Here is a 14,845-nt window from a genome sequence, read left to right on the forward strand (position 1 = left end):
TGGACCATGCTCAGGTAGAAGTTGCTCAGACAGGGCCTCCTCACATGGGATCTGTTCAGAAGGAGCCTCCTGCTGTCATGGAGCCACCTCTTCAAGTGAAACCAGTCACCAAAAGGTCTTCTCCCCGAAAAGAGAGTACCAAGGAGAAGTCGGGCATGCAGAATGAGGTGGTGCGGCAGGAGCAAGTCCTTATTGAAGTTGGCTTAGTGCCTGTTAGAGATAGCCAGCTTCTGAAGGGAAGCAGGCACGCACAGGATCTTCCAAAGGGAAACTCAAGAAGAGATGAGACACCCAAAGGACCAAGAAATTGGCTGTGATGGGGAAGGAAATAAAATGGACCCTCTCAAGAAAGTGGGAACAGAGGAAGCTGGCAAGAGTCTAGCTACGCTTGCTGCTCCCAAGGAATCTACCAGTGTCTTATCCTCGGAACAAAACTCAAATGGGTCAGGTGGTGAAACGTTACATGCTAAGTGTCAGACTGGTTCAGCTGGGCTTTGTGAAATGGAAGTGGATACTGAGCAGAACCCAGACAGTGTTCCTGTGAAAGCCTCAGCACCCGAACTGGCGTCACCAGTGCCTCCTGTAACATCACCAACCATAACGGCCTCGCCTCCTATCACTTTGGCTGAAAACGAGTCACCGGACATTGATGAAGACGAAGGCATCCACAGCCATGATGGAAGTGACCTGAGTGATAATATGTCCCAGGGAAGTGATGATTCTGGACTGCATGGGGCTCGGCCAGTGCCACAAGAAGCAAGTTCAAAAAGTGGGAAGGAGAGGTTGGCAGTTAAAATAACCAAGGGAGAGTTTGTTTGTATTTTCTGTGATTGGTCTTTCAGAAAGGAAAAGGATTACAGCAAGCACCTCAATCGCCATCTGGTTAATGTATACTTCCTTGAAAAAGCAGCCGAGGGGCAGGAGTAGTGAACCGGCCGGTGGAGGGCGGCTAGTCACAGTTTGTAAGCAATGCCTCACTTTTAGTTTAAGGCAGTAGACACACACAAGCTCGCTTTAATTAGTGTCCATTGCTGATTTTTAAGTGACATTATTTCCTTAGGACTGTATGTGATACCTAGTGACTTGCAAAAACCTTAGCAAATCCTAGGGAGTTAATGTAAGAAAACATATACTTAATCTGTTAGCTTGTGCAGTGCAGTGAAGAAAGGCAGGATGGTAGGTGACGTTCTCCGGGGTGTCTACCTGTGTGGAACAAGTCAGGTGTTCTGCCCTTTTCACTTCACTTGCTATTTTTAGTTCCTTGTTTAGGCTGATAAAAATTGGCGTAGCAAATTACTTGAAGAATTTGCCTGCTTTATATAAGTAAAGTTAGCACTTTAAGGTTTCTTTAGAGATGAGAAAAGACATTTAAATTGAAGAAAAATTCTTTCAACAGTGGACATTGTATCTGTCCAGGTAATTGCTTCCTGACTTATGGTCCATATTTTGTGCTTCTATGTTAATCATTATGAAAAGTGATTTTTGGTGGGTTTTTAATTTTTTTTTTATTTTGGTGCTTTACTGGCTTAAGATGTTGCACATGGTTTTTTGTTTTTCTTTTTTAACCTATGCAGTTAATTCCCCCTAGAGACAGCATTGTGTTTAATAATAACACTTTATACATATATGCATGTTATTTTTTTTCTTTTTGGGGGTTACTTTTAGGCTTGTTTGCAAAAGGGCCATTTTTCTTTGCTGCAGTTGTCTTTTTTGCAGAACAATAGTGTGTGCAAGTTTATGAGCTATGCAATGTGCAGGTTCAATCCATTGTTTTTATTTTTTAATCTTAACCTCTTGATCTATGCCAGAAGCAGTTTCATGTAAGTTATTTTGATGGTGAGCATGTGTGTAATTCTACAGCTCTCTGGGTCTGGTTTTTGCAGTAAGCCACTAGATCCCATATTGAACACAATTTAATCTCAGTATCAGCCATTAGAGTTTTTTTTTACTTTGGTGTTTCTAGCTTATTTCTTACAGAGTGAGAAGTCATTCTTTGAAGAGTTTCTTTTTTCAATAGATGGTTGATGTTGGGATGGTTACTCAAATCAAGTGATGAGTGATGAACTCCATGTCATCCTTGGAAATAGCAAATCTGTAGCCCAACATAATTATTCTTTAAATTAGAGAATATCACTTGTGAGAAAGCCATCATGGCCACATGGCTGATCTAGAGTGGAGTGCTGAGTTCTGGCAAACAGCTGCATCTTTCTTCCAGCCATTCTGCGAATTTGAGTTGGTATAACTTCCAACGGTAATGAAATTGTGAAGGGTAATGAAGAAGAGGCCACTGAATAAATATCAACTATTATGCAAGGCCAGCCAAATACTCCTGTAGTTCTGGCTTCACTGCTCTTTTTAAAGTGCAGCCCAGTTGCAGCAGAAGATCCCAGTGTTTTGGAGATGTCAGTACCTTGGGTGACTACTAAGAACAGCGGCAGCAGTGGAGTGGAGCCAGCTGGGCCTAGAAGATGAGCTATGTGTACTGCAGAGGGCAAAGTCAGAGAAGTGAACCAATCCCTTTGGAGGACTCTAGAAGATCGGGAGTGCATCCTAGATGTAGGGCAGTTCGAATTTTGTAATTACCCAAGATGTTAGAGATGCCAGAGTTCTGGGATACCTGTCGAGGAGAGCTGCTAACCATGAGTGGCACCAGCCCAAGAGAAAGAAGTGAGTTGCAGTCAACAAAGCTGAACAGCATTGGAGACCTAAAGAGCATTCTGACATCAGACAAAGAGATGCAGAGTTTGGAGTTTGCCCAGATGGTTTTGGTCTTGCTTTGGTGCAATATTTCCTCACTATGCTCCCTTCCCTACGTTTTGAATGGTAATGTATATCCTATGACATTATATGTTGGATGTATGTGGAAAAAAAAGAGTTGGAGAGAGTAGTTTTGATGGACAAGAAACTAGAAGTAGCAAAATTGAAGCTATAAAGGATTTACTAATAACTTGCTCAGGAAATATTAAGTTACATGAAGTAGTATTTAATCAATGGGTGTTACCTCCAAGCTGACTGGAAGAGAAGTAGTGTACTAACTAGGCTCCTTAGAAACCCAAGAGAGAAAATTGTGGGCCATAATTGAAGTTTAGGGTTGCTGAGAAAGTTTCTGCTAAATGTTGATTCACCAAGACTGACCTCCAGTTAGGCCTCATCCCCATAACAAAGAACTGCTCAAGGGGGCAGAGCAGGGTGACAACAATCATTATGCTTTGGCAAGATAAACCTGGGTAGAAACTATGCGAAAAGAACAACACGGTGTATTGTATAATATCTTTGTATGTAAATCTGCCATCTGCCCAAGTGTCCAGACTGGCAGTCTCCTATGTCAGCTTAAATTGTTCAAAATATAAGCTGAGCCAGAACCTGGGATATTTAAGGATGACAGACAACATTTGTGGAAAGAATAAGCCTAAGGTGTGTATACGAGCTAGGACATCCTCAACTGGAGGCCAGCTCTTCTTTGAGTATTAGCCAGAGTTAGCCTCATGGTTTTGGTTTTTTGTACAGAGCTTTTCTTTTGTTAATTTCTGAGAGTGATTTCTTACTGTGTAGGCATATTGTTTGTATAACAGTTTCATGGAAGAGTATTTGGGAATGAGGACGCACTATTGAATTCTTTACCTTATTCCTAGTGTTGGGTTAAAGAATGTGAAGGACTTGTTTTGTCCTTTTATGAGAACACACAGGGAATACTTTTTTCTTTCAAGATGTGACTCTGCATTCTAGATTCACAATGAGCACTGACCAGGCTTCTTTCATATTATCTGCTCGTCCTACATCCTAGAAATGAAAGTGAGATTATATCCAAATTGAGAAACTTCATAGGGTTTGGAGTTTGTCAAGATTTCTGATGAACAGCCCCTCCTTCACTTAAGATCAGAATTAAAAAAGAATATGCTTATTTGGATATATGCTAACACTTTAATAGTTCATTTGAATAATATATGGAAAAACAAAAAAAAAGCGTGCTTATATAAAATGTATTGTCATATATTTTTAAGCCTTTTGTGAGTGGAACTGTTTCCCTGATTTCTTTGTCAGTATGTTTGTGATTGGTATACAGGAAGGACACTGACTTTTGTGTGTTAATTTTTGCAATCCTTCACTTTTATGAATATATTTATCAGACTTAAGGGATTTCTGATAATTTTAAGTTTTAATTGTTTAGAATTATATCATCTGTAAATAAGGACTTTTTGACTCTCCCTTTTCCATTTATATCCCCTTTATCTCCTTCAGTTGTCTTATTGCTCTTGCTAAGAGTTCAAGTACAATATTGAATAGGAGAGAAAGGAGTGAATTTTTTTGTTCCTTCTTTTTTTTGGAATTCCTCTGAGTTTTTCTCTATTTAGCATGATGCTGTTGTGGGCTTGTTGTACAATGACTTTATTATGTTGAAACATATCCTATATATCCCTAGATACTACAGGACATTTATTATTGATGAAAGTGGATTTTACAAAGCCTTTTTCTTCATATACTCAGAGGGTCATATTGTTTTGCCTTTTATTCATTTTATGTGGTGGAATAAATATGTTGATTTGTGTATGTTGAATTATCCATGCATGTTTGAGGTGAAGACAACCTGACGACAGTGGATGATATTTTTGATGTGATCCTGACCTTGATTTGCATATATTTTATTGAAAATTTGTATTTATAGGTTCATCAGGATAATAGGCCTATAATTCTATAAATCTATCCATCTATCTACTCTCTATTTACTATCTATCTATCTATCCATCCATCCTTCTATCTATCTACCTACTTACCTGCCTTCATCTCTCAACACCAGGGTATCTCTGACTTAAAAAAGAATTTGTAAGAGCTCCTGCTTTACTAGTCTTTACTTGCTGAGCCATTTCATAAGCCCCTGACTTGCATTTGTATCTCATTTTAATTGTTGTTTTCCCCCTTTTTAATATTTCATTTTTTATGTATACAGGTATTTTTCCTGCAGGTATGTTTGAGCACCACATTACGTGTGCTCCCATTATCCCCTGTGTGTCCTTGCATTTGCCGCAACCATGGCGGATGTGACTACTCTCCACTAGACCAAGCAGCAAATGCTGCATTCTTGAGGAATCTTCAGTGCTCAACACTGGCCTGAAAACTCTCTCGTGCTCCTTAAAAATGAACAGATCTGCCTTTAAAACAAACAAACAAACAAACAAAGTGAAAACTCGCGGTTTGTGCTGCCTGGCTCGTTCCTCACTTTGAGGAGTTACATCTGCTCTTGAACCCCTAGAGTTCAGGAGGCGCTCTGCGGAGCTGCCAGCGAGCAACAAAATGATGCCAGGAAGAAAGAAAAAAATTAAAGAAGCCTCTGAAAGCCAGAACTTGGAGAAGAAGGATCCAGAAGCCAGCAGTTGTGTCAGTATAAAGAAGTGTAGACTGGAGGACCTACTCAAAGTGATCTCTGATAGTGATGGAGAGGAAACTTGCTAGCTTGTTTGTTTGAGCTGGAATCTCCTACAGTTGAAAGGCTGGCTTTGAACTTGTAACTTCAAGCGGTTCCCCACTTCAGCCTTCTGAAAATCTTAGGACTACAGGCATGTATCACCATGTGAATATGTATGTCCAGTTCGAATCATTCTTCATACTATATACTCTTCGTACTAGAAACAGTATAGTAAATATATATAGGCATTCACTTCACATTGGGGAATTCATTTGAATTGAGCAGCTGTATTTTGAAGAGGAGAAACTCCTAGGGACAGTGCCTACCGTTTTTGTTCTTCCTGTGACTCTTCATATACAGCTATTTTAATAATAAACCTGGTCTGGTACGGGGAAAAAAGTGAAACCTCATAAGAAAGGTCTATGGTTTAATATTTAACTGTGAAGCTGAGGGCCCGGAACAGCAGCTTGGATCTCAGCCTGCCACCTAGCCGCTGTGAACCCACTTTCTGGCTGACAACCTCGGGTCAGCACACACTGTCTCCTCGTGCCAGGGAAAAGTTCCTGAGAGGAGTCAGCGCGGGGCTTCGGGAGGTGGCATCTTGGCTCAGGACGCCCGTTCTGACACTGCTCGGTCCATCCCACTTTCTCTGCCGCAGTTCGGGGACCCGGTAAGATCTGAAATCCCATCCTGGAACTTCTCTCTCCGCTCCCTTCACAACTGTCCCTCACCTGGAACCCTCTGGGACCCGGGACCTCAGCCTCCACCACAGGCCGCGTCTTCCGTTTTCTTAGCTACATCCGTCTCCCGGAACCGCTCCTTCACCATGGTGCCGGCTGCTGGGCGCCCTTCTCGGGCTCCGACTACAGAAACCAAGGTGGCTGCAGCTTCCCGGGCGCTTCTGGATTTAGGGCTCAGGGAGCAGCCGCTGTCCCTCGGCCACCATAGAGCACCTCACGTGCCACTTCCTCTTCTGCCCCGGGGTCTGTCCAGACAGGCTTCTCACCTGCTGCTGTGCGACCTCCCGCTACACCGCCACCTACTGGAGCGAGCTTAAAATGCACGAGGGCGCGCTAATCAAAAAAGAAAAAAAAATCTGCTTTCTGGTGAGTTTCTCAAAATGACAGTGAAATGCTGCACTTTCTCATCTTAAGGCCAATAAACAAAGGAAGGAAGGAAGGAAGGAAGGAAGGAAGGAAGGAAGGAAGGAAGGAAGGAAGGAAGGAAGGAAGGAAGGAAGGAAGGAAGGAAGGAAGGAAGGAAGGAAGGAAGGAAGGAAGGAAGGAATTTTTTAAATGACACAATGATTGTCACTAGGGCTGCTTACAACAGTAGGGTTGAGGGACAGGTTCTTTACTGAACCATGGGCACCTCACCAGTGTTTACACCATTGAAGAATATGTCTGTCCTCACCCCCAACAACCACTACCTGGCTATAAATCCTCAGGTGACGATTCACTAAGTCTTCCCTCATAAGCTAAGATATTGACAGTGGCGGTCCTGTGTGGATCTGTTGTATGTTTGGCTCATTTCCTTGACTGGAATTAGCTAAATTGTTTCTAGTATCAGCTTAATGATCATAGGAAAGGAGAAGCGATCCCCTTTTAAAACTCAGATTTTTTTAATTCTGTGTGGCACAGCATCTGGGTACAATTGACAAGAGACAGGCTCCTTGTCCTTGGGATCATCAAGCCCCAATGGCTATGAAACTGCACTAAAAACCACCTGCTTTTAGTGGTGCCATGAACAGCTGCTTGGCTGTTCCTATTGGTTCTAGTGTTGGGATAATGTCTCCTGCTTTCATTTTGAACTTCCTGGAGTGGCTTGAGACACAATTGATCATCTTCCCTTGCACAGGGTGAGCACCTGGGTATCACCAGGTTTAGCCTGGCCAACATGAAGGAGAGTGTGTTGGAGTTGGCCTCCTTTGAGAAGATAACTGACCATTTCTTTTATGCTGCTTTCTTTGGGAAGAAAGACTGAGTATGTGGTAGGTTTGCAGTGTAGACGACCTATAGCTTAAAGAATGAATGGATTATTTGTCTCCAGAGCCCAACTAAGGCATCCTGCCCTCACTCTCTCCATTCTGTCAGCTCCTTTCAATGGAGACAGTTTTTGAGTTGCAAAAAGAAAATATGGACCCTGAGCCAGTGAAGACCTTTTAGTCCTTGAAGCTGTACTTGGCCCCATAGACTAACAGCCTACATGTTGTCCAGGATTGACAGAAGGTAGACAGTGGAAGAGCCTCCAGGTGTAGCAGTAGGGTAATCTGTGGTCCTGCCTCCTTGTGAGGCACTGAACATCATTTTAAAAGCCACATAGCCCAGAAAATGGGGAGATAAAGTTGGAAGATGGAGAGAAAGAGAGAGCGAAGGTAAAGGAAAATCCAGGCCTTGTGATGGACACCTTTTATCCCAGGATTCAGGAGGCAGAGGCATTCAGATTTCCAGAAGCTCAGGGCAGCCTCTTCTACATAGCAACTTCCAGGTCAGACAAGTCTACGCAGTGAGAGCCTGTCTTCAAAACTACAGCAAAATGAAGTGAAAGAAAAGTGAGGAGCATTAGAATGGGAGAAGCCCATGCACAAGCCAGAGTATACATGTCAGACACCAGGACTGAATCCTAGCATCCACCAACACCTTTGGAGTCTGTGCACAGCCTCTGTCTCAACACTACTTGGAAATGTCCCCTGTCTCTCTGTGTGGAGCATTCTAGCCCAATGTTACATCTCACTATGTGGGGGGTTAGTTTGTCACTTTGCCTCTCTGTTCTGGAGTTGTCCTTGGCATCAAACTAGAATGCATGTACATCCTGCTTCCTTCCTGTAGAATCAGAGTCCTAGCATAGAGCCTTAGACTCTTGAACTGCACCTGCAGGGTGGTTGCCCACACCTTTAATCCCAGAACTCTTGAGGCATAGGCAGAAAGATCTCTAAGTTCTTGGCAAGCCTGGTTTTCAGAGGTAGTTCCAGGGCAGCCTGGACTACATAGAGAAATTCTGTCTCTCTAAACCAAAAATAACAAAAAAAATGAAGAAGGAAAGTAGAAAGAAAGACAGAGAGACAGGAAGAAATAAAAAAGAAAGTGAAGAGAGAGAGAAAGAAAAAATGAAAGAAGAAAGGAAGGAAGAAAAGAAGGAAGGAAGGAAAGAAGGAAGGAAGAGAGAGAGAAAGAAAGAAAGAAAGAAAGAAAGAAAGAAAGAAAGAAAGAAAGAAAGAAAGAAAGAAAGAAAGAAAGAAAGAAAGAAAGAAAGAAAGAAAGAGAAAGAGTTGACTTCAGCCAGGAGTGGAGGACAACCCCAGCCCTTCTGGAAGTCAGTGGCAGCCTGCCTTCCAGTGTCTGGTAAGGACACGGCTGCCCCTGGCCCTGAACTTCCAGCCCCATTGGCATCTTTTCTTCTGGGCACTAAGCTAAGGAGGCAGGTGGCAAAGTCACCATCTCCTGATCATGTGCAGAGATCCTGCTGCCTAAGCACACTCTCAAAGCCTGTCTATCTCCTGATTTTACTCCTGTTGCAAAGAAGTGGCTTGACTACTGGTGACCTGCTGGTCTGAGGCAGGCACCGTCAATCCAGAGACAGTGCTCCTTGGCCATCCCCCTAGGGTATATACATGGGAAGGAAAATGATGAGCCAAGTTCAGCCAGGAGGTACGTGGCAGGGCTGGACCTCAGATTCCAAGTCTTCAATCCTGGTTCAGTCATGTTCCCTCCACTCTGTGAATCCAGCTCTCTGACCTCTGTTCAAGATGGTTGCAGGCATTTCCAAGTACACCATTATCATAAATCCAATGAATATAGGACCTGGACTCTTCAAGCTATTGCATAACGATAACATAGACCCCAAACCACACAGAAGGCCCCTGATATTAATTCAGGTGAATTCTACATTATTTTTGTCACATATTTTATGGCAGGAGGTCACCATTCCTGTCCTTGGCTCCTTGTCCTGTCATCTGCTGAATGAAAGAACTTTGTATCCTTTGGACAGATGCATGCTTGACCTTTAAATGGTACACAAGGTCAGACAAAGGCCATGCCCTCCTCAGGAGCTCCTGGGAATGTTAACTAGGAGTCTGCTTGTAACCATACCTGCAGGAGCTCAGGAGGGTTATTCAGCCTGGTCAGTATCCATTCCACCTCATTCTGTATCTGCAGAAGAGTCTAACCTGAGCCTGCTCCTCCCTCTGTCTAGGCCCAGAGAGGCCAGGACACAGTCCTGGTTTCCCACTCCTCAGTTAGGCTGGATTTGCCACTGATGAACTCATGTAAACATATTACTGTTATTTATTTGTTATGTCTGAGAGACATACAGTGTTAGTTGTTATTTTACTTTGAAACCAGAAGCTTTAGAACCAAGAAAACCAGCTTCAAAGCATTCCTGGAAAAGCACCTAGGATGTGAGGTCCAGGGAGGGATGGCTAGTCCCTGCCTAGGCACTGTCTATTTGCCTTTAACTGCCTTAAAAGCAAAGGAAATAGAAACTTGTAGTTTCCTAGTAAACTGAGTCCTTTTTAAAGGGCTCTGTAGCCTGTGGTGCCCAGTTGAAGACTGTACACCATCTTTAGCACTCTTGAAGATGAAGAGGAGTGGTTCCTGTAAAGTCTTTTATGGTCAGAGGTCTTGGGCAGGATCTCTTACTTAGAGCAACACATTACTTGACTACTCCTAGTCCTATAACAAATCTGGGCATTGGAAAGTATACCAAGGTATTCATCAGGAGTATAAGTGTCTGAACTCCATCCTAATTAGAACTCTGAATGAAAGGAGTTGGGGTATCATCTGTGGTTCAATAGTATTTAATTGCTCATGTTGATGAATAGAGGGATACTGAGGAAGGAATGAGACATTCTTGGACACTGTTTGGATAGTATAGCTAAGTTCCCAACTTAGGATGTACTATGGCCCTTCCAATGAAGCTAAGGGAAGTCTGGCTTTGAAAAAAGGAGTTACTGAATAGATTCTGCTGTTTCAAGACAGGCGCCTGGAAAGTGAACCTGGGCTTCTGATCAGTCAAGGGAAAACGAATTAGCAAGGTGGCAAAAGCTCTTCCTGATGACATCAGCAGTCCCTTCTCTGGACATACTATTGTATCCTGGAGAGCTCTTGGCATCCCCTGGGATCTCACAGCTGGCTTAGAGCATTCCTTCAGTGTCTATAGGGTACATCATTAGACATGCAGTCAAGACTGAGGAGTCTACTTGGGAGACAGAATGGAGAATGTCTGGAGACCAGAGAGGGGGAGAAGGAAGCTGGCCTTCAGTCTCATAGTAAAATAGGGAAAAAATGGTTCTGTAGAAGGCACAGTGAGTGGTGAGCAGGAGATGGGGAGGTTCCTGGAGGAGGTGGGTTTGAGGTGACCCTTTCAGGGGGCAGAGGAGCTGGAGCACAATACCTGAGTGCTTGTGCATTGTGCCATTTTTCTCCTGGCTACTGAAAAAACAGGCAGGCTCAGGGCTCTGGACCATGTTGCATCCTGTGCCTCTGTGAATATGCCTGAAGTGGTGGTCTTTGTTCTCCTGAAGAATGTGTAGGGACACAGAGGAAATCCCTGACTGCTTACATAACCACATCTCTACAGAGTGACTGGAGAGCTAAGATCCACAGAGTAGTGATCTCAGCCTGGCCCAATATGTTTGGGTTGTCACTTGATTCCAGACATGATCTTTCTGTTTGATCCTCAGGCTGGTCTGTCCATCCTCTGTGCCTTGTTCACTTGTGTTCATCTACCCACAGAGACTGCAATGGAGCCATCATCCCACCCAACCCTCCTCACCAAGAAACAGGTGAAGAAGGAAATGGAGAGGCTGATCAAAGTGGTCTATGCTAGAAGCATTTGGCTCTGATTCTTGTGTTGGGGGCCAGGTTTGTGGGCAGAAATGTGGGAAGATGGGAGGAAGTGTCACTACCTATTGTCCTGGATCTAGCCCTATGAAGCACCCTCTCTGGCAATATTGTGAAGGGGCCTTTATGAAAAGTTAAAGGATAAGAGGCTTCAGGTATGTGTAGTCCTTGATTAGGAGGATTCTGCAGCAAAGTGGCCACCTGATCCTGGCTCCAGGTCAGATGAGGGACAATATAGAGACCTCGGACAATTAGGCAGAGATTCCAGTCAGGTCTTCTGGGCTCCAGGACCCTCACATTGATGCTAAATTCAGGGGAATTGAAGCATGAATTCACTTCCTTCCACATTTTAGTGTGAATATTTTTGGTGCTGAGAATGGAAACAGGCCCTTCCATGTTCTCTATCACAGAGTCATACCTCCAATCTGATTTGACAGTTCTTTTCTGTTCCTTTTTGAAAATTTCTTTTCTTTCTTTTTTTCTTTTTTTTATTTAATTTTATTTTATTTTACAATACCATTCAGTTCTACATAACAGCCACAGATTCCCTTGTTCTCCCCCTTCCTGCCCCCCTCCCCTTCCCCCCAGCATACCCCCAATTCCCACCTCATCCAGGGCAAAGCCTTCCCCGAGGACTGAGATCGACCTGGTAGACTCAGTCCAGGCAGGTTCAGTCCCCTCCTCCCAGATTGAGCCAAGCGTCCCTGCATAAGTCCCAGGTTTCAAACAGCTAACTCATGCAACAAACCCAGGATCTGGTACCACTGCCTAGATGCCTCCCAAACAGATCAAGCCAATCAACTGTCTCACCTATTCAGAGGGCCTGATCCAGTAGGGGGTCCCTCAGCCTTTGGTTCATAGTTCATGTGTTTCCATTCGTTTGGCTATTTGTCCCTGTGCTTTATCCAACCTTGGTTTCAACAATTCTCGCTCATATAAACCCTCCTCTTTCTAAATGGCTGAGATCTTCATGAACAACCTGGGAGCAATGAAGGGTGAGTGTCGAGGGAAAGAGAGCGGGAGATCCCAGCTGGATCAAGAACAAAAAGGGAGAACAAGGAATAGGAGACCATGGTAAATGAAGACTACATGAGAAAAGGAAGAAACAAAGTGCTAAAGAGGCCCACAGAAATCCACAAAGATACCCCCACAAAAGACTGCTGGCAATGGTCGAGAGACAGCCCAAACTGACCTACTCTGGTGATGGGATGGCCAAACACCCTAATAGTTGTGCCAGAAACCCCATCCAAGGACTGAGGAATCTGGATGCAGACATCCATGGCTAGGCCCCGAGTGGAGCGCCGGAAGTCTTTCTATTTTTACAAAATTTTATTCTGTATATGAGCACATGTGGAGGTCAAAAGACAACTTTGTTCAGTCTCATTTCTTTTCACTCCACGTTTAAGAAAATTCTGGGGATTGAACTTATGTGTCCAGATTTGTGTAACAAGTCTTTACCTGCTCAGCCATTTCATAAGCCCCTGACTTGCATTTGTATACTATTTTAATTTTTGGTTTTTTTTCCTTTTTTAATATTTATTTCATTTTTTATGTATTTGTGTGTTTTTCCTGCAGGTATGTTTGATGTTTCATGCATGTGTTCCTGGTGCCTGAGGAAGCTGGAAGAGTGTGTTTGAACCTCAGTATGGTGGCTAGGACTTAAACCCTCATCCTCTACAATAGAAGCCAGTGCTCCTAACTGCTGATCCAACTCTCCAACTCACTTTTTCTTTCTTTGTTTGTTTGTTTTTGAAGATAATGTCTTACTATGTAGCTGTGACTGTCCTGGAACTCGGTCTATAGACCAAGTAAGTCTCAAATTCACAGATATCTACCTGCAGCTGCCTTCTGAGTGTTGACATCAAAGGCATGGGCCACCATGTCCTACTTGTGACTTGCATGTTTAAAGTGCTTACTGTACAGCAGGCCCAAGCTAGCATTGAGGATGAGCACTAGACAACAAATCAAACCTCACACTGCTTCCATCTCCCTGGAAGACAGACAGCAAGCAAAATGAAACACACCCAGCTTAGATAGAGGCTCCAGTGTTAGAAGGGCTAAAGATGCTCAGATTAGCCACAGCCCACAATGACACCAGTGCTGGGATACTTCATTGTCATAGCCATGGTCATGGGGCTCAAGACAGTTCTAGAATGGGAGAAGGTAAAGGGATGAGGTAAGAATTGACCAAGACTTTATACAGAGCAGTGATGACTGCAATGTGTTTTCCTAAAGCATGCATAAAGACTTCCAGCTCCAGATGATTACCAAAGCTAGATGACTAGAACTTCACACTTGGACATTCTGGTCTAGGTCCATTTCTGCTGGGCCACTGAATTTAGTGTCAAACTTGAAAATTCATGTCTACCAGGTAGTATTTAAATATGCTTGAATGAGTTGTGAGACAGTGCAGGATAGCTGGGGAATTTTGTTGTTGTTTAAACAGTGGTGTGTGTGTGTGTGTGTGTGTGTGTGTGTGTGTGTGTGTGTGTGTGTATGTGTGTGTGTGATATGTGTGTGATATGTGTGCATATGTATGCATATGAGTTTGTGTGTGAGCATGGGTGTTGTGGTCAGTGGATGGTCTCAGGTATTGCTTCTTACCTTCTACCAAGAGACTGGGCCTCTTTGGAATGTATTTTTAGTCTATATAGGGAGAGGTGTGTGCATGCCATTGCTTGCATGTGGAGATCAAAGGAGAACCTTGGGAATCTATCCTCTCCTTCCAACTTTACACCAGTTTCCAGGAACAAACTTAGGTCATCAGGCTTCATGGCAAGTTCTTTCACCAGCTGAGCCATCCAAGTTGCTCCTCTTTATTGTGTTTGCTACTGAGTTTGCCTGGAAACCTGGGCTGTGTTTCTATTGGTTCTCTTGTCTCTGTCTCCATAGGAACACTAGGATTAGAGATACAACAGCTTCCACACTCAGCTTTACATGGGTTCTGGGTTTCAAATGTAGGATTCACGCTTGTGTGGAAAACACTTTACCCAGTGAGCCATTTACCCAGCCTGACTTGTTTTCTCCTCTGCTCTTTCTCCTCCTCCTCCTCCTCCTCCTCCTCCTCCTCCTCCTCCTCCTCCTCCTCCTCCTCCTCTTCTTTCTCCTCCTATTTCCTCTTGATCCCTCTCCTCCACCTCCTTCTCTTCTACCTTCTCATCTTTCTCATTCTCATCTCCTTCCTCCTCCTCCTCCTCCTCCTCCTCCTCCTCCTCTTGTACAGTTTTTCAATACACAGTTTCTCTGTGTTGCCCTGGCTGTGCTAGAAATTGCTCTGTAGATCAGGCTGGCCTCCAATTCACAATGATTTTCCTGCCTCTGCCTCCTGAGTACTGGGATCAAAAGTGTGCACCACCACTGCCCAGTTTTTTTAAACATGTAATTATTTTTATGTGTATTGGCATTTTGCCTGCATATTTATCTGTGTGAAGGTGTCAGATACCCGGGAACTGGAATTAATAACAGTATTGTGCTCCAATGTGGGAGATGAGGATTGAATCTGGGCCCTCTGGAAAGCAGCCAGCTAGTTAACTGCTGAGCCATATCTGCAGCCCTGGCTTATTTCTAATATAAACCCCAGCTGATGATGTCCAGCTCGGACTTA

At 43.7% G+C, this 14,845-nt stretch overlaps 2 protein-coding genes across 4 annotated transcripts in view; one reads left to right on the forward strand and one right to left on the reverse strand.

Annotated features, from left to right (window-relative positions):
* LOC143267249 (disks large homolog 5-like) overlaps window positions 1-6,372 on the reverse strand; it is a 58,319-nt gene extending 51,947 nt beyond the window's left edge. For both annotated transcript variants that reach the window (XM_076544339.1, XM_076544338.1), the window contains exon 1: window positions 6,133-6,372. The gene's annotated coding sequence lies outside the window, so the exon portion shown is untranslated. The remainder of the gene's footprint in view (window positions 1-6,132) is intronic.
* LOC107401192 (disks large homolog 5-like) overlaps window positions 1-14,845 on the forward strand; it is a 241,980-nt gene that overhangs the window by 199,691 nt on the left and 27,444 nt on the right. Inside the window, exon 1 of one of the 2 annotated variants that reach the window (XM_076544331.1) lies at window positions 10,734-13,049. The exons of the other annotated variant lie outside the window; for it this stretch is intronic. The gene's annotated coding sequence lies outside the window, so the exon portion shown is untranslated. Of the gene's footprint in view, window positions 1-10,733; window positions 13,050-14,845 lie in introns of those variants that run through there. 2 annotated transcript variants of the gene reach the window in all.

Source organism: Peromyscus maniculatus, chromosome 9, assembly GCF_049852395.1.
Source record: "Peromyscus maniculatus bairdii isolate BWxNUB_F1_BW_parent chromosome 9, HU_Pman_BW_mat_3.1, whole genome shotgun sequence".
In the NCBI taxonomy this organism is placed as follows: domain Eukaryota; kingdom Metazoa; phylum Chordata; class Mammalia; order Rodentia; family Cricetidae; genus Peromyscus; species Peromyscus maniculatus.